This window comes from Arachis ipaensis, chromosome B9, assembly GCF_059453495.1.
Source record: "Arachis ipaensis isolate K30076 ecotype BB chromosome B9, ASM5945349v1, whole genome shotgun sequence".
Taxonomy (NCBI): domain Eukaryota; kingdom Viridiplantae; phylum Streptophyta; class Magnoliopsida; order Fabales; family Fabaceae; genus Arachis; species Arachis ipaensis.
The window spans coordinates 53,030,537-53,051,013 of record NC_142444.1 but is presented as its reverse complement, the minus strand read 5'-3'; the positions used below and the strand labels follow the sequence as shown (position 1 = coordinate 53,051,013).

At 33.8% G+C, this 20,477-nt stretch overlaps 1 long non-coding RNA gene across 1 annotated transcript; it reads right to left on the bottom strand.

Annotated features, from left to right (window-relative positions):
* Positions 1 to 608: 608 nt before the first annotated feature.
* LOC107617034 (uncharacterized) lies at positions 609 to 5,272 on the bottom strand. Its single transcript, XR_015900047.1, has 6 exons — positions 4,950 to 5,272; positions 4,380 to 4,858; positions 3,890 to 4,082; positions 3,427 to 3,462; positions 3,250 to 3,301; positions 609 to 2,196 (listed from the first exon to the last, which is right to left on the bottom strand). It is a non-coding gene; the product is annotated as an uncharacterized LOC107617034 (long non-coding RNA).
* Between the last annotated feature and the right edge of the window lie 15,205 nt (positions 5,273 to 20,477).

The window sequence follows — 20,477 nt, the reverse complement described above, 5'->3', positions numbered from 1 at the left end:
AGGATTTAAATGTGTGGTAGAGAGTATTTAATATAATTGTAGTATTAATGTATTATGTTAATTTATTATGTGTTTTGATGTGAAAATTGTTAAGTTTGAATGCCTATATATATATATATATAACAGGTAAACTCGTACGAGTTTGAGTCGAGTCTAGGTCAGTTTCACAAATTTACCTAGACTCGCGAGTTTGACAACCTTGGAACAAACTTTCCTCTGTAGACTTTGCAAATTTCAGACATCTTGTACACGTCATCTACATATACTTGCCAATCAAGACGCTAGTTAGCGCAACATGCAAGAACGTGGTGACATGGGAGTCGCTCGACCTAGAAATAGCCGCAATCGCAGTGTCGTTGCGCAAGGTTAATAGTGTAAATGGAACCATCTTGCATTTCGCGAACCTCAAACATCTCATTGCGCCTGTCGAACCGATTGACGACAATGTTTCCTGTACATTGAAAACTTTCTTCAACTCTTTTGGTAGCAAATTCTGAATACTTGAATCCGTTGTAGACACGCTCATGAGCCTCGGCGCTTTTCCGAGTAAACAATTCGTTTAGCCGATAGAAAGTAGATCTAACAATGGCGGTCATAGGAAGGTTGCGTGCACCCTTCAGGATAAAATTTATGCACTCTACCAAGTTTGTTGTCATATATCTCCAACGATGACCCCGTCGAATGCCAACACCCATCTCTAAACACCGATCTCATCGCACCATTGAGTATATGCCTCACCCCGCTCTTTAAGCCTTTTGGAATTTTTGTTGTACTCCTATTCCGTCCTAGAATAGCTTGTTGAACAAACCATGTAATCAAAAGCAGATGCCACAAAATTACTATGAATAAGACCATAACAGCGAATTTAAATACATGTGTTAACCACGAGTTTATGCAAATACGGAGCCTTGACCTCTTTAAGAAGTTGGACCCGATGTGCCTGATGCAGAACATGTGTCACGCTCATGGTGGTGACCATGCACCATTATCGCAAGCTATTGCTGCGTCGATGGAGTTATGACGTTCAGAAATAATGCCCACACCATTAATGGTAACAACATATCTCCTCAAATTGCTTAAGAAAAACTCTCACGCGTCTGTCGTCTCACCCTCGACTATCGCAAATGCAATAGGCACAATATTTTGGTTCCCATCTTGTACAACCGCAACTAAAAGTGTATCATCAACCTGCACCAATGGCTTGCAGTGTCTCAACGATACCATACACGGATAGAAGCTCCAAAAAATGCGATGGAGAACTCTTACACCTTGAACCTCCTCACTCTCACGGTAAACAAGGAGCGTTTTTAGTTGAACCCGAGACCAGAACATATTTGCAGTCATTGCTTTCAACCATACTGGCAGAGTCTGATAAAAAACCTCCTAATCACCGAAAATTTTTACACAGATTTTTGCTTTGCCAACCAAGCCTTGCAATAACTTACAGTGTAGTTGAACTTGGATTGAACTTCTGCAATAATAGACTTCACCTTTATCGACGGGTTTGCATCAACCAACGGCCTAATAGCATCTGCAATTGTGTCTGAGTCCAACTTGGCATGATCTTGTGAAATCGTCCCCATGGTGCAGGTGTGTTGGCCATTATATCTCCTGATCTCCCAACACCCTTTCTTTCGAATTAAGCTATGTCAGATAAGCAATCGCACCTTGCACCATAACCCTTGCACTTTGCATAAAATGTCTATGGCTCAGACTCATACACAGGTAATCAACTCTTCTAGAGATAGTGTAGCTTTTGATTGCAAATATCACCGACTCTCTAGAACCAAATTCCATTTCGACACTAAACTCACCATCTTCCGCCGCAACATTGCCTTCACTATGACATGTGAACCACCGTTAGTCGGACAAGGCAAATTAAATAAATGGTAGTGGTAACTTTAATTAATAATCATGACATATCCATATTCGCATACTCAGGAAGTTCCATGACATGCATGGCTTCGAGATCCAGAGTCAGCATAAAAGACAGAACACCAAAGGGGTGCTGACTTATAATCGCATGCACTTCATTTTGTACGCCAGATTGCTTGCCAGCTTTCCGTCATCGTCTTTGTCATTTACTTCATAGTTGGCTTCAAACTCATCTTCACTGTCATTGTTATCTTCTTCCCAATCTATATCCCCGAGCTCATCAACATTGACCTCCTTGCCAACCGCATCCATCCCCGTATGCTGTTCAAACACAACGTACAGATCTATCATCGGCACATGAAATCTGGTTTGTTGATAAATATAGAACATCTATTGCATACATGCGCCGTCAGTGATAAACATTATTTGAAATTATATCAGCCCACCAAATACTTGTACAGAATTTCTGTACAAAATATTGCTCACCCTTTTCGAAATGTGACTTTGTATGTTCTCACAAAGACTCATGGTAAATGAGGAATAGCAAATGAAAACGGATAGTCATAAACAAAAGTCATGGTAAATGGAACACCAAATGAAAACTGACATTCACAAACAAAAAGTCACTCCTTCGTTTGCATTTGGTATAATCTCACCGTTATAATACAGTCGCAAATTTGCAATACCTTCTATAACCTCAGTTTCACCTAACTCGGCTTTTTTGACACAACTAGTCGTAAAAAAAACTCACAAGTATGAGATATATGAAAGAAAGAGGAATGAGAGTAGAAGTGAGGTACAACTTGGGTTGAATTGAGTTTCGTATTTATAGGCAAGACTCTCGATTAAAATATTCTTTTTTATACAAAACACAGGATGCATTTTGCAGCTTTCGAAAAAGTTTTCTGGCCCATTTAAAATGCAATCTTCATTTTAGTGTTTCAAAAAAAAATAAAAAATGCTCATTTTCATAAACTTAACTTGTGTTTTGGGCTTAAAACAATAACAAACAAAAAATTGAGAAACTTGACATTCATAAAATGCAAGTTACGTTTTGGGTTGTTTCACAAACATAAAAAAAATAGAAAAAGGTGAAAAAGGCACTTATGTTTTGAGTTTGACTGACACCAATAACAATGTAAAAACTTGATGCACGTCCATTTCATAGTATTACACTGTAATCATTTTCATATGAAAAAAAAATCAGCTTTTTTTTTTGACAAAAAGTAGATACTAACTTAAATGTTGGAAGGAAAAAATAAGATACTTGATGATAAAATAAAAATAACTAAACGGTCAACAAAAAATATCTTAATACCTAAACAAGTTAGTTGTTAAATATCTCAAATTGATTATATGTTGTAGTAGCCATACCTGTAGTAGGCACACCAATGTCGTCAATGTTGTCAACTTCATCCTCTTTTTCCTTTTCATCCTCATTTGCATCAACAATTTTATAATTTATTTATTCCCAAATCAAATTAAACAAAATTTATTTATAAATATAATTTTTTTTTTTTTGAAATTATGCCACAGATCGGAGCCTCTCACCAAGTTTAGAGCAAAATCGGGATTGCTGACACCGATCTGCATGCAAATCAAAAAAGTATTCACTTGATTCGAAAAAAAATAAAATAAAATAAAAAATAAAATTATATGTTAAAATTAAATTAAAAATTAATTGTTATTGACTTTATTAAAATTTAAAATTATACGTTAATGAATAATATGAGTCAACAAATAATCTTTTGTATTTAAAAATAAAGAGACCAATTCGTATTAATTTAAAAAATAAATTAACAAATTAAAATAATAAAATTTAAAATATTGTGACTTCACTAAAATTTAATATTAAATGTTATTGACCTCATTAAAATTTAAATTTATATGTCAGTGAGTAATCACAATATTCGAGTCATAAAAATCTTTTTTTGTATTTAAAAATTAAAAAAAAAACTAAAATTTGTATTTATTTAAAATAAAGATGCAAATTAAAAAAAAAAAAAACAATGACCTTCGAGTTGTCATAATGTCATCTCAACTCAGCCAAAGATGAGGTCAGCAACGGACTTGTAAAGGGGAAAATCCAGTTCTACTCTTCGGATCTGTGTGTTTTCTCTCAGATCCAGTGATATTTTTCCGATTTGCATACAGTTCGGTTCCAGCGTTCGCGATTTTGCTCTAAAATCGGTGGGTAATACCCTGATCTACGACGACACAATAATAAAATGAAGCATATTTATAAACAAAGTTAGATTAATTTAGTTTAGGAATAAATAAATTTATTTATTTTATTTCGAAAAAATTTTCTACCATGACAAAGTATCGCCATCAAATCTCAGATTGTCAATCTCAAAAATAAAGAACATAGAAGACTCGAACAAAATAAGTCCGACCAAAAAATTAAATAAATAAAAAAAGACCGATAAAAAAAATAATAAATACAGACAAAAATAAAAACAACAAAATAAATAAATAAAGAAGACAGTGTTGTTTGAACCAACCGTGACCGTGATCATATATACTCAGTGGGCACCGAAGAAATTCCTCATCGTCTTCGCCGGTGCTTCTTTCGTTCTTTCTCTCTATCTCTCTCAATTACAGATCTAGATCTATGAAGTACTTCTCCTCCCAGCTAGTGCATTATATAACATAAAATTTCTATCAAAACCCTAAAAGCCACCGCCCCTACAAAACGCAACCTGCGAGAAACCCAAAAAGCGGCCGTACCTGCAAAACACGTCCACGTCAGCTATTCATTTACAAGTTACAACAGTTGTCTTCTATATTGAAAATTTTCAGACTACAATTTTGTCTTTTATTATTTACACAATTACAAGTTTATATGGTAATGATACTCGCACTCTATTTTAATTTTAAATTTTAAACTGCAGAATCAGCACGACTTAGACGTTTCTTCCTGTATCTCCATGCAACTTGAATACGATTTGCAGCTAAGGATCTCCAATAAGGTGATTCATACCTACAATAACAACACCGTTAGCAAATGAACCATGGATTTGAATTCATAAATTGAAGCTTGAAACAAATTTAATGGAGAAAAGAGATGTGACTTTAAGGCTCCTTGAACACGCGGACTCCGCAAGAATCTTGTGGAAAGGACTGTGACTTCTTCAAGGCCGGAGGCCATGGCAAAAATGACTCGACATTTGTTAAGCACCTCACTGTTCTGTTGCTAAGCAGCCTTTGTCCCGGAAGCCTTACTTGAAAATCATATTGATAAAACATGCTGCTAATTATTCCCATTAATCTATTGTTATTTGTTAAGTCGTCTTAATTTTCTTCATACATTCATAAATCAAAGTACCTAGATGAAATTTGAGCTTGTTTGGATGCTGCAATTAAGTTGTTTAAAAATTTTAAATAAAAATAAAATAAAATTTTTAATGATAAAAATAAAAACATTAATTTTTTTAAAATTACAATTTACATTATTTTCACAAAGATCTTTTTTATTAAAAATTATTTTAAGATAATAAATAAATAATATTTTTATATTATTAATTTATTATACCCAAATATACCGTCGTGAGAACCAAATCAGTAATTGAACTAGTTAAGTTATCATATCACTAGGTCACTAGTTCAACTAGTGGATCATGAGTTGAATTAGTTGACTCGATCTTAAATAAAAATATAATCACACAATAAAAAAAAATCTTAAAATGGTGTACGTGAAGAAAGTCATGACACCACCTTAAAATCCTGTAAAAAAAATTCAATCGATTCAAAAAGCCTATTAGTAGAATTGCGCAAGAAGTTGGAATTAAAACAGAAGCATTCCAACCATGGTTCTAAAAATAGGACTGGCCTGTCAAACCGAACCAATCAGAAACCGGAAGCCTTTGCGGTTCAGTCCATCAAGAGAAACTACCATTTCAAAAACCATATAAAAATCGTTGAACCGGCTAGTTTACATGAAACGTCATTTTATGCTTCGTTTAAAAAAAGGCCATCTGATTCCTTCCTTGTTCCAGTGCACCAGCCCCTCTCTCCTTTTCTTTCCTTCACAATTCAGAACCTTGCACTACCCTCAACCAAAAAAAACCCTAGACATCTATCCTCCACCACTGCCACCGCAAGGAGTGGGACACTGCCGCCATCCATCGCACTCAGGAGCTTCCCTCTTCGTCCTGTCCGCGAGCTCCAAGTCTCCAACCCCCTGTTCGCTCTCACTGATAGCAGCTTCTTCCTCGAGGTCAGCTCGGAGTTCGTCGTCTTCCGTCTACTAAGCCGCGTTCTTCGTCTTCGTCTTCTTCCTTTTAATCTCTTTGATATGTTCTTCCCAAACAGAGCCTTAATTTGACTAATTTGCTTGTGTATGATTAAACCTTGTTACTTTATGAAAGATTGAACTACTTAACATTCTGGAGCCTTGATTTTCTTGTACCAGAGACAATTTTTGATGTATGGTTGTATACTCAATATAATTTAAAGGTAGCTTATTAGGTTCTCTATTTTGTTTGATTGGGATGTATTTAACTTGGTGTGAGTATTTTGTGATGCTATGGAATAGAACAGAATGTGTCAGACTGAGCTAAAAGTAGGGTTATATTTGGAAGATAATCATACATGTTTGGATGTTTGTATTAGAGGCAGCCAAAAATTAATTTTGATTTATTCATGCCACAGGTTTTGGAGTTATCATGTGCTCTGGCACTTATGTAATTTGATGATTGCCTATTACTGCTATTTTGTGGCAATGGTTATCCTTTATGTTAGTGAATTTGAACTTGATGGATGATTATATAATATACTTCTTGGTAGTAATACTTTTGTTTTATCCAAAGAAATGTCACTGTCTTTTGAACAAAATTAAATTGATCACTGATTATCTATATTTCACTCATTTAGTATATATTAGTTGAATGAATAAGTTCATTTGAGAATTTGAAGGAGCTGAAATTTGATAATGATATATCACAAAATAGAATTCATTTGAGAATTTGAGATATAACAATAGCAAAAATTTTATAGCAGTATCTTGTCATGAATTTCACAGAAATTATTGTTGTATATTGTGTTTTATAAGAATTGTTAGGTTTACTATATGGATACTCATGGTCAGTCATGGATATCGTAGCTACCCAAAGATTTAGTAATTGCTTATTCATCATCATCATCATATCATGTTCTAATTCTCCCTCCTATAAATGTGTGTATAGTTGTTTCCATAAACAGGTACAGAAAGCTCCCAAATTTGATATATAAATTTTATTATAAAACGTTTTTTTTGTTAGACTACAGTTGAACTGATTAGACCAATAAATTAGTAAACCAATGACTAGAACAATTCCATGACCAGACCGATTTTCAGAACCTTAATTCCAAATATTAAAAAGTAAAAACAGCAGCAGCAGAAGCATTAAAACATCTAAAAAATTAAAACAGATGCATTAAAAATCGAGAAGTTGGAATTCTCCCCGGCCATATTCAGCGCTGAGAAAATTTAAACAGCACTACAACATCACAGCATTACAGAATTCACAGCATTTCTCATATTCAACTATGAGGAAATAAAAACAGCATTCCAGCATTCACAGCATCAAAGAGCAGCATTTCTAATTTAATTTGCACAAAGGGTGAAACCGGATTTGATGTGACCCAAATTTGGCTCGAAATATATACTAGCCTTATTTATTAGACCCGAACCCGACTAGATCCGATGAAACTTATATACTTTCAGGCCACGATTATACCAGATAAAAATCGGGTGAAAATCGGGCCGTTAACACTATATTACCTTGATACCTTCTTATAAGCTAGCATGTGAAAATATCCAAATTTCCAACACTCCAACCATTATTTGACATGGTAAAATTCAGTTAGAAAAATATAACAAGAACCAACTCTTCTCTAAAATTAAAGCATAACCATAATCAATACTAATATTGCCTAATAACACCAAATATTTAAATCAATATAAATAATACAATATTATACATTAATCTAAAATCTTATGCATTTTAAACATAAAACATTAACTTATAGTCTTATAATAACTAATAACATAAAATATTAAGGTTTACAATATTTAAATTCCACATAAGAATAGCCATCATCCATCACTAATAACACAAAATATTAATTGTGTATGATGACCGAGCCACCGGGCCGACTTCGGGTGACCCGAGCCATGGCCCGGACCCGACCCAAAATAATGACCGGGTCTATTTTTGAGACCCTTACCCGACCCTAGACCCGGTGAAATCAAACCAAAATAGCCCCTAAAGTGTTCGGGGCTGGGCTGGGCCATGCACACCCCTAGGTTCATCCATCGAAGCAACAATTTTTTTTTTAATTTCTCACAGTATCTCCCACCCTGCTAGACGAATAACTGAGTTTTTGGTTATTATGAATCACATTTACTAATTAGTAATTACACATATAGAAATTTAAACACATTCGCAAACAGAGAATAGATGCAAGAAGAAACTTTAAAATTATAATTTGTATTTCTTTAAAGTCTGAAATAAGTGCTTTGTTGGGCATCGTTAAATCGATAAAAAATGATATTTTTTTAATGCAAAAAGATTTTTTTTAGTATGTTTAATGAATTTCTAATAGTAAAAGTAAAAGCACTAGAAAAATAAAAAAATATATCTTTTTTGAAAAGCTACAATTTACATCTTTTTTTAAAAGATGTTTTTCCTAAAAAAAGATATTTTTCACATAATAAATTAACAAAAAAGTACTTTTATCTTATTTTACCCAAACATAATTGATAGATAAAAAGATCTGTTTATATGAGATATCCAAATATACAATCATTTTTACTTTTGTAAAAGATCTTTTAAAAAAAATATCATTTAAAAAAAGATCTTTTTTTAGAATGGTGCCCAAACAAACCCTAAGTCTTCATTTCACTTGTCATTAAATGTGTATGTAAACCAGAGAAAAAAAAGAAAATTTATACCTCCTTAGATTTTCTGGTAAGCGTCGATCGCTCATCCATTGCTCCACGTCACAGTCTCTGAGTTGCATTTCTGGTAATGTCGCAATTTCAAACTTCCAAGTTTTTCTTTTCAAAGTTCTACCAAGCCAAGCTTCCAACTACTCAATCTAACATCATATTACACAATTTTACACAATATTAAAAACTAGTGTTTTCATAAATTGATAAACTAAGAGGGAAAAAGAGTTCCTTACCTTTACCCACTGAAATTAGTGATAGATACCACCAAGAGCATAAGCTAAAAAACCCTTATAACATCAAAATCACCAAAAATTCTCAATACCAAAATAAAAAACGTGATTTCAGCTTTGAATGAGAAGTTGGAGCTGGAATTTCAAGTTACTCACCAAAATAATTTGATATAATTGAAGAGGAGGAGACAAGTTTCACCAGGCCACAAACGACTCGTCAATCGAAGCTCCATAGCAAAAGTTATGGAGGTTTGAAGGTGAGGGTGGTTAGGGTTTTCTCTCCTCTCTTTTTGCTTTTCTCGATTTCGAATCTCTCTTCTCAAATGGGAGAGAAATGCTGAATTTGTTAAGTTGTAAGGCTTATATATGTGTGGGATTGGACCCACTTGGACCCGATTTACTTATTTTAGTCCGTTGACCCAATTTTGCGCCAAAACCTTTAACATTGGCGTTTAATTTGTATTCTAATGATTTTTCATCTCTCCAAATTATAAATTTCAATTTCTTAACCCTCTTCACTCATAATTAATAGTCTTACTCGCAGTACCGGGTAGACATAAACCAGTACTGTCGGTTAATTTACCAATATACGTTTTACATGTTTTTTTCGAAATACCTTACATGTTTCCACTTGGAAAAATCCACTAAATCTAATTATCATCTTTAAATTTTTAAATTCCTAAGGTTTGATTTTTGACTCCATCCAGACGTGTTTTAACTATTTTAATTTCATAATTAATTATCTAATTATTCTTTTTATAATTTTTCTAGGTCTTTGATGTTTGCCTAAAGTGGGTTAGGCATTTCTCTCAAAATAAAATTTCTCCGCTGCAAGTATAGTCCAAACCCAACAATTGACTATCAATCAAAGTTTAAATAAAATATGTCACAAGTCAAAACAAATATAAACCGAGAGTTTTAAGTCTTGGGTCGTCTCCCTAGAAATTACAATGGAATGCTCAATTATTGGCTATGAGAAAATTAGGGTTGATAGCAAGGGGCAAGAAATATAAATAGCAAGAAAGTAATTGAGCATGCAATAACTAAATATCTAAGCAATTAAATTCAAGGCAATTAACCAAAGAAAAGGGAAATTCAAATGCTAAGAAACCTCTTGACAAGGATTGAGAGTTAAGGTTACTTATCCTAACCATTGACCACAAACATATGATGATTATGAAGAGTTAATCCTACTTAGTCAACCCTAACATCGAGGATAAGTCAAATAGGTATAATTGATTTCAATCCACAAGTCCTAGCCAACTCTATTAATGAGAGACTTAGAGTTAGTGGAAACTAAATCAACTAACTACTCTAATATATCAATCAAGAACGGAAATCAATGACTCAAGATCACCAAAGTCCTCAATTCCAAGCCAAAAGTGAGGAAAAACTAAGTAAAGACTAAGCCAAGTACTTTTATCAAATACTTAGTGTACATGAAAATAAAAGCATATTAAATTGTAATCAAAATAAAATCTAAAGCTACCAAATGCAAGAAAACAATAATAACAACTCAATTAAATAACAATAAACATAAAAGCATCAAATTGCATTAATTGAAATTAAAGTTGACAAGAGTGTTCATAAAATAAAAAATGACAAAAGAGAAATTAAGAAAAAGAACTAAGAGATTTAAGACAATAAAGCATGAAAATATAAATGAAACTACATTAAAACAAGAATTAGTAACTGAAATTAAAGAGAAATTAACTAGGAAAACCTAAATTCTAGAGAGAAGGGGGAGCTTCTCTCTCTAGAAAACTAAGACAAAAACATGAAAAAATCTAAACCTAATTGCTCCCCCTTGCCTCCTCTTGAATTAGGGTTGAAATAGCTTCAGAAATAAGTTGGATTGGGTTCTGGAGGCCCAAAATTCGCTGCCAGTGAATTGCATTAATGAGGTCACGTGCTAGCACCTGTTCTTACGCACAGACGTGTGCATACACACACTTTTTTATTTTTCCACTTGTGCGTACGCACACATAGTTGTGCGCACGCACACTTGCTGAAAAGCTCCAAACTCTATTTTTTCATGAATTCTCCACTTTTATATGCTTTTTCTTCATTCCTTCAATCCAATCTTTGCCTTACAAGCCTGAAATCACTCAACAAACACATCAAGGTATCAAATGAAATTAAAGTGAAGAAAATTTAGCAAATAAGGGCCTAAAAAGTATGTTTTCACTTTTGAGCACAATTTATGGAGAATTTACAAAACCATGCTATTTCATTGAATAAGTGTATGGAAAGTTGATAAAATCCAACCAATTAGAGCAAATAAATATCATGAAATGTGGATTTATCACATCCCCACACTTAAACAATAGCATATTCTCATACTAAACTCAAGAAGGAAACAAGGGGTATTACATTTATTCAATGCAAGGAAACTACCTATATGCAATCTATCTAAATGAATGCAACTACTTATTAAAATAAATCAAATTCCAAGAGTAAATATATAACATAAGGGCTAAAGCAATAATAATCAAATCAAATCCACAATTGAATTGAGTTCTAGAAGAGAATTTATAAACTTGCAAGATAGGCAATAATAATAAGTGGAAACATAGAATTTGAGCAATCGAACCCCTCTCCGGATGTGTATACACTCTAATCACTCAAGTGTTTAGGGTTGATTCACTCAATTCTCTTCTAATCATGCTTTCTAAGATTTGTTTTTCGTCTAACAATTCAACAATCATTTAATGTATGCATACAAGTATCATGAGGACTTTTCATGGGTTGTAATGGGGGTAGGGTAAAGATAAGGATGCATATGGTCAAGTGAGCTTGAAATTTGAATCTTTGACTAGCTTAAACTCTCACCTAACCTACAACCTATACAATTCTAGTATAATACCTAGCTATCATAATTCATTTTTTCACGCACTCATACATTCTTTTCAATTCACATCCCATATGCATTTTTATTTCTCAAACTTTGGGGCATTTTGTCCCCTTTTTATTGCTTTATTTATCTAGTTTTTTTCTATTATTTTTTTCTTTTCTTTTTCTCATTTTTATTCTATTTTTTTTTCAAACTAAAATATATACAAGAGTGTCAATGCATATGGTTTAAACATTTGATGCATGAGTATGTACCCAATTCCCAAGATTTTCAACAAAAATACAAAAATCCATTTTTACCTCTACCAATGTTCCCAAACTTCCCCACACTTAAATGATACACACTCTCACTAGCCTAAGCTAATCAAAGATCCAAATGAAGGACATTTATTGTTTTCCGCTTTAAGGCTATTAATGTGCTAACTTTTAAAAACAAAAGGGGATTGAAATAGGCTCAAAGTTGGTTAACAAAGGAAGGTAAAAGGGTAGGCTATTTGGGACAATTGAGCTTAATGAAAAGATAGCCTCAATCATGTAAATGCATATATACATCAAACAATGGACATAAAGAATCAAACAAATCAAAGATTGCAATTATAGAAAGAGAATAACACACACAAGAATGAAAAAAGTGGTTATATGAAGTAACCACATAATTAGACTCAAAACTCATATGCTTATGTGTTATTAGCTCAAAAACATGTTCCACAATATATTTTCAAGCAAGTTTCAATAAAACAATTAATATCAACTCAAATCAATTAGGATATCAATGCGCTACTAAGAATGTTTTTCTTGGAGAATTTCATCATTTTAACTAAGCTTATTATATATGAAAGAAAATGCAATAAACCAAAAAAAATTGCAATTAGATCTCAAAATATATACAAACCAAGAAAAATAAGATGTGCAAGTGTTTGGAATTAGAATTTGTCACCCAAGATTGCCGATTGGTGATGACCTCCCCACACTTAAAGGTTTGCACAGTCCTCCATGAATTCAACGGTAACCAAGGGGGTATTACGACTCCGAATTGCCACCTTCAATTGGTGGATCAACTGGCTACTGCATGCTCTTTTTCCCGCTTCCTTTGTTGCTTATGGTAACTCATCCATGAAAAATAAAAAATAGGATAGTAAAATGAGTGAATGCAAAAGCAAGGGAGCATATATTGTTGGAATGGGGTGATATTCACTAAAATGAGTGAGTGAATTAGTTTGTGACATGAAGGAAACAAGTGTGTGTATTCTAAGTTACGCAATTTAGAAAACACACACTAGCATAGAGAGCTTTATCACAATTACACAAAAGAAACATGCACTTCACTCATTCTAGTTTGCTTGAAATACTTTTAAAGAAAACTTGTAGGTTAAGATAAACAAACAAGCAATAAAGAAGTATGAAAGCATTCAAGCAAGAATCAAGAAATTAAAAAATGGATGATAAAGGAAAGTTTGTTTGCAACACCTAAATGACATGAAGTGGAAAATATGATCCACAAAGTTTAAAAAGCTCAAAAAACGTCACTAGGTAAGCTTATGATCCAATTTCACAATTCCTTAATTTCAATGCATCAACTAGGTGACTTAAATAAAAATCAATCATAACAAGCATCACCCAACAAAAAATGCATCAACTAAAAACAAATTGCCTAATGATAGATAATGAAATCAAATTACATGGTGGCTAGCTACAACATGCAATTTAGAAATCCAACAAGATTCAAGAAGGCAATGTCATAAGTGCTTAGTATGTGCAAAATTCAACATTCAAAACTCAATACCAAGCAACAAAGTATGACCTCAATGAAGACATCCAACAATAAATAGCAATAACAATATCAATAATTCAGCAGCAATGTCTCATAGAATCAATAAATCAACTCAATCATCCAACACTTAGCACCAAAATAAAAAATTAAACTAACCAACTGACTAAATAACTAACTAACTGACTGACTAACTAACTAATTAAAGGTGAGTATGGTGGGTGGTGAATGATAGTGATAGATGGCGGTTGGAGAAGAGAAAGAAGAGAGGAGAAGGGAAAAAGAGAAGAAATAGAGATAAGAGAGGAAAAGAAGTAGTGTGATGTGAGAACAGAGTCGTGCATACGCACACAGAACCGTGCATACACACAAAAGGTTTAGAATGGGGGTGTGCACACGCACAAGAGTGTGCAAGCGCTTTGAGCAGAAGGTGAAATTTGATTTGTGCGTGTGCACAGGTCTGTGCAGACGCACAGAAAGTTGTTTTCTATTTTTTTCAAAGGTGAGTTGTGCGCACGCACATGTATGTGCGTGCGCACAGGTGGGAAAAAGGGTGCCCTCACACAAGCTGGTGCGAGCACCCTTGACAGAAGGGGTGATAAGTAGTGTGCGTGCGAACAGGACTGTGCGCACGCACAAAAAGCTGTTTTCTGTTTTTTATTTATTATCTTTTGAGAAAATAAAACGTCAAAATTTGCCATCTGTGCGTACGCACACAGGTCCGTGCACATGCACGAGAGGGAAAAAGAGAGGGACACGAATGCACAAGGTGTGCGAGTGCTCCGAACAGGGGCTATGTAAAGGGGTGTGCGTATGCACAGCTGGGTGCGTGCGCACAGAGTGCAGAAATTGGGGTATCTGTGCGTACACACAGGATTTTTTTCCAAAATTTTTTAGAGCTCTATGGCATAACTTGAGCTCAACAAAAAGGTTTTAACCCCAAAACATCCAACATTGCACAACTACATTATCCAAACTAAAATTTAACCTAACTAAGCTTGAAATTAAACTAAACATAAGCTATCTATAAGAAACAAAATTCAATGAATTAAAACTATATACAAAGAGAGGGTTAGAAAGGTGTTAGCATGGTGGGGTGTCTCCCACCTAACACTTTCATTTATTGTCCTTAAGTTGGACAATTGGGAGAGCCCTTGCTATGGTGGCTTATGCTTGAATTCTTCCTTGAATTCCCACCAATGTTTGTTTTGCCAATAGCCTCCGGGATCCCATATTCTAGTTTCCCGTTCTTTTTGTTGATCCATGTGATTCTATCCGGGTGGCAAGCATCTAGAACTCTCACTCAAGCATTCAAACATCCTCCAATATCTACTTACTTGAGAATTACACCAACCATTAAAGCAAAACATCAAAGATTCAACTTTTATGAACCTAGGATTATGTTTCCAACCACTACCTAATTTTCCTTTACTTTCCAATCCACAAATATTCCTAAGTTGACTATCATTTTCAATCAAACCATATTCAAGTGGAATAATGAAGCTCAAAGTTAAGGATGTTACCCCCTTAAATGAAGGAGGAGATAGTGACTTAGGAGAATAGACTTCAAATAGCTTTGGCAATGTGGGTTCCAATTCTTCTTTCTCTTCTTGTATGATCTCCACCTCTTCAAATTCTTCAACCACTTCTTCTAATTCCTTGATCCCAACCTCCTCCACTTGTAACTCATGCTTCAATTCCTCTTCTTCCCCTTGTAGTTCCAAGCTCTCCTCCAATCCACATGCTTCAATTGGAGTTGGTTCTTCATTTTCATTTATGGAGGTGCTTGAATTTTTGGAAGAGTGTAGTGAGGCTAAGTGAAATAGGGCTCCGGCTAAGGTGGCCATGATGTTTCTTGCCTCTTTTGGTACTCTTCTTGCTCTTGAAGGAAGAATTGGAATGCTTCCTCCGTTGAAGGTTGTGGGAAAAGAGGAGGTTCTTCATGTGGGAGAAGGTCCTCATATGTTAAAAGTGGTTAGTATTGATAAGAGAAACTAAAACAAACTCCAAGCCAAAAGGGTGAGAATTCATAGAGTAAAGGGGAAATAAAAATAAAAGCTAATAAGAGAAACTAAAACAAACTCCTAACAACTAACAAAATCAAGCAAACAACCAAAAAGAAGCAAGCTATTTGCATATTAACATATTCACAATAACCAACAATAAGCACACATTGAAATTCCCTGGCAACGGCGCTAAAAGCTTGATGTTTGCCTAAAGTGGGTTAGGAATTTCTCTCAAAATAGAATTTCTCTGTTGCAAGTATAGTCCAAACCCAACAATTGACCATCAATCAAAGTTTAAATAAAAGATGTCACAATTCAAAACAAATATAAATCGGGAGTTTTAAGTCCCGGGTCGTCTCCCTAGGAATTGCAATGGAATGCTCAATTATTGGCTATGAGAAAATTGGGGTTGATGGCAAGGGGCAAGAAATATAAATAGCAAGAAAGTAAATGAGCATGCAATAACTAAATATCAAAGCAATTAAATTCAAGGCAATTAATCAAAGAAAAGGGAAATTCAAATGCTAAGAAACCTCTTGGCAAGGATTGAGAGTTAAGGTTACCTATCTTAACTATTGACCACAAACATATGATGATTATGAAGAGTTAATCCTACTTAGTCAACCCTAACATCGAGGATAAGTCAAATAGGTATAATTGATTTCAATCCACAAGTCCTAGCCAACTCTATTAATGGGAAACTTAGAGTTAGTGGAAACCAAATCAACTAACTACTCTAATATATCAATCAAGAATGGAAATCAATGACTCAAGATCACCAAAGTCCTCAATTCCAAGCCAAGAGTGAGGAAAAACTAAGTAAAGACTAAGCCAAGCATTTTTATCAAACACTTGGTGTGCATGAAAATAAAAGCATATTAAATTGCAATCAAAATAAAATTTAAAGCTACCAAGTGCAAGAAAATAATAATAACAACTCAATTAAAAAACAATAAACATAAAAACATCAAATTGAATTAATTGAAATTAAAGTTGACAAGAGTGTTCATAAAATAAAAAGTGATATAAAAGAGAAATTAAGAAGAAGAACTAAGAGAATTACGACAATAAAGCATGAAAACATAAATGAAACTACATTAAAACAAGAATTAGTAACTGAAATCAAAGAAAAATTAACTAAGAAAACCTAAATTCTAGAGAGAATGGGGAACTTCTCTCTCTAGAAAACTAAGACAAAAGCATAGAAAAATCTAAACCTAATTGCTCCCCCCTTGCCTCCTCTTGAATTAGGGTTGAAATAGCTTCAGAAATGAGTTGGATTGGGTTATGGAGGCCCAAAATTCGCTGCCAGCGAATTGCATTAATGAGGTCACGTGCTGACACCTGTTCGTACGCACAGACGTGTGCGTACGCACACTTTCTGATTTTTCCACTTGTGCGTATGCACAAAGGGTTGTGCGTACGCATGACTGCACGCTTCCACCTATGCGTACGCACGCATAGTTGTGTGCACGCACACTTGCTGAAAGGCTCCAAACTCTATTTTTTCGTGAATTCTCTACTTTTACAAGCTTTTTCTTTATTTCTTCAATCCAATATTTGCCTTACAAGTCTGAAATCACTCAACAAACACATCAAGACATCAAATAGAATTAAAGTGAATAAAATTTAGCAAATAAGGGTCTAAAAAGCATGTTTTCACTTTTGAGCACAATTTATGGAGAATTTACAAAACCATGCTATTTCATTGAATAAGTGTATGAAAAGTTGATAAAATCCACCCAATTAGAGCAAATAAATACCATGAAAAGTGGATTTATTAGTCTTATAATTACCTCTTTGTAAACAACTTCCTTTGTTGGATTAAGTCTTCTTTGTGTTTGCACTACAGGTTTAGAATCTTTTTTCAGTGAGATTTTGTACACGCACATGGTGGGGCTTATTTCCTTCAGATTGCTTGAGAATGTCTTCTCTGTTGAACATGTATCTGTTGGCTTCTTTTCTTTTTTTCTCCTTGTTTGTTGGAGCGAATTATTTAGAGCCATTTTATTTGGCACTTCTTTGGCTTAATGGATTAGCCTAATTCCTCCTTATAGTTTCTTCTGATTTGCAAAGATATGGACCCTTTACACGAATTGTCTTGCATTTTTCCATAAGATTTTACCTTTTTTCTAGTTGTTTGGCAACATGCTCCACTTGCACCTCTAAATTTCGGATAAAAATTTCTCGATTTTTGAGGTTTGTTCTTGTTTCTTGCATGAAATCTTAGAATTTTTTTGGCACGTTAAAATATCCTTATTCTTGACTCCCTTATTTAGAATTTGGATAATTCTTCCTTTTAGGAAAAGATGAGCCATCTCTTGGTTTATAAAAATATCCCAGTGGCTCACGCTACATTTGTTCAATATGTTTTGTAAGAAAAGAGAGTTGTTGTATCATACGTTTATTATTTGCTAGAATTCTTTTTACAATATACAGCTCCATCATTCCTTGTACACATAAATAAGAAAATACCAAACGTACCTTGTGGAATAAAGAGGAGAAAGAAGTAATTTAAACAGGATAAGAAACTAAAAGAATGTTAAAAGAAAATAAAGGCAAAGAAAAAGAACGTGAAATCTATGAAAACTAAAGAAGAATGAATTTGAACCAATCAAAAGAATGCAAAGAAATAAGGAAATAAAATACGATTTAAAAAATTTAGAGAAGTTAAACCAAAAAAGAAAAAGAATCGGAATATGGGGTGAAAGAAAAGTAAAGAAAACAAATTAAAAAAAGGAAAAGAACATCGAAAAGAAAAGAAAATAAAAAGAAAGTAAAAGGAAAGACAGAAAGAACGAAGAAGAAAAATAAATAAATTAGAAATAAAAAGAAAAGAAGTATACAAGATCTAAGTTAGGATTTAACTGGACGTTATGTTGTCAATCTCAATTAAATCCTGGCAACGGCGCCAAAAATTTGATGAGCAAAAATTAAAGCTTACGGATACCGGCAAGTGCACCGGATCGTTTAAGTAATACCACGATGAGTGGATATCATTTTCACGAGGATTAAAGGATTGAGCAAACAAATATCAGATTAAATACCTAATTAGATTAAAAGAACCTAGATTGAAGAGAGCAAAATTGTGTCCTGTTGAGAGTTTGAGAACTTAGAGTGCTTGAATGCTTGATTTCTTATGGGCAAAAAGCTTGAATGCTGATTTGAGAGAAGACAGTGATGGTGAGAGTCAAGAGTTTCGGATATGTTTATGCTTTTAGAGAAATCAAACATTGTTTACTTATCTTAAAGTTTGCAAAGATCTTTCATGATAAATCTTTAGTAACTGATTTCCAATTCCTTGGCTCCTCAGTTTCTCAAGCATTAATTAGTCTTCAATTATTAATTAAGAGATTAAGCAGAAAAGCTTATTTAGTTTTCTAATAACATTTAAACACTACAAGAAACAGTGTATTTTTCTATGCTAAAAAACGATAGCCAGGATTTTTGTCGATATTTTTTGATAGCTTATTGTCGATATAATTAAAAGAAGATTATTAAAAATAATATATTAAAATCGATAGACAAACCGTCGATTATTCTGGTGATATTAAATCCTTCTCCTATTAGCGTCACATCATCGACGAAGGGCAGGACGAGAATACTTTTTTTTTTAAAAAAAAATCGACGGATATGGCGTCTATTTTATTATTTAAAATATTGACACGATATTGCCGTCGATAAATTTAGATGATCTAGATCACTTTTGAAAATTAAATTAATGATGTTAGATTTAATGCATAAAATAGACGGTTAAAGTGTTACTTTTATTCAAACTAAAATCGACAAAAATGTCATCGATTTTTATCAATAAAAATATAATTCCCTCGCACGCTTCCCGCGCCTCCATCATTTTACCCAAATTCACCATCCCTCATTCAACCCAACCCTCATTTCATCGTTTCACCATTTCACCAACACTCAACCCTCTTTCTCCACTGTCACTGCGTCGCCATCACTCCGTCACGCTCGCACCATTGTCGCTCTATCCACTTGTGTCGTTGTCACTCCAACATGCTCACGCCACCGTCACTGTAACACGTCAAGCCGCCATCGCTTGATGCAGATTTTGAATACCACAAACTAATCGTCAAGTGCACTGGATCGTACCAAGTAATAACCCAGGTGAGTGAGTGTTGATCCCACGAAAATTAATGGATTAAGTAACAATAGTTGAGTGATTAAGCTAGTCAAACAAACTAAAATGAGTAGTTTCAGGTTCAAATAGCATAAAACAGTAAATCAGAGAGTGCAAGAAAGCAGATAGTGAATAGTTGGTGAAAATAGTATGAGAGCATAGTTAAGGCTTTGGAGATGTTTAAATTTCCTGATTAACAATTCTTATCAACTACTTTAATCATGCAAAGATTCAATTCATAGCAAACCTTAAGTGATCAAACCCTAATTCCTTAGTAATTTAATCTCCTATAACTCAATCAATCGCCAATTCCTTGGTCACTTAATTTAAATTAGAAGATTAAGTCCAATTCTAGTTTATGAGCCACGCAAACCCTAAGTACCCAAAAATGAGGCGATTATATGTCACGTATCACATTAAATCCAGATAATTAGAGAGTTGTGAGGAATTGATTTCAATCTGTAATTCCAGTGATATAACTTTTTTAAGATTCAACAAGAATTCAAATAGAAAAAGAGTTATCTTCCAATATACTCTAATTCCTAGGATGAAGAACGAAATCAATCATTGAATTTAAATCAGCGAATTAATTAAGAGTAGAATGACAATAGTATTAATCCATTAAAATAAACAGAGATCCTAACCTTAACAATGGAGGTTTATTTGCTCA